Genomic DNA, 361 nt, shown 5'->3' on the forward strand with positions numbered 1-361 from the left:
TCTGAGAGACCTTTAGGCGAGGGGAAGGGGCTTCTGGGGGAGCCTTGAGAGAGGGGTGCTCTTGGCGCCTTAGACAAGGGGAGGGGTCTTCTAGGGTGACTGAAACCAGGCAGGAAATGCCAGGCGAAGCACCCGGAAGTGGCTTCTGTTGGTTTGTTTTATTTCTGGGACTCCGTTCTTATTTCCGGATTCTGACTTCCGTCGCGCAGGCGCGGGGTTTCCTCGCCCCGCCTTAGCTCCTCCCGCCGTAGGGGGCGCTGCGGCTCCCTCCGGCCGCGCAAGGAAAAAAAAAACCAACAATGTCCTTTCGCCGCGCATGCGCTCTCTCTTCTTCTCCCTCCCTCTCTCTTTCTCTCTCTCT

The sequence above is a fragment of the Natrix helvetica genome (assembly GCF_964273705.1).
Source record: "Natrix helvetica genome assembly, chromosome: Z".
In the NCBI taxonomy this organism is placed as follows: domain Eukaryota; kingdom Metazoa; phylum Chordata; class Lepidosauria; order Squamata; family Natricidae; genus Natrix; species Natrix helvetica.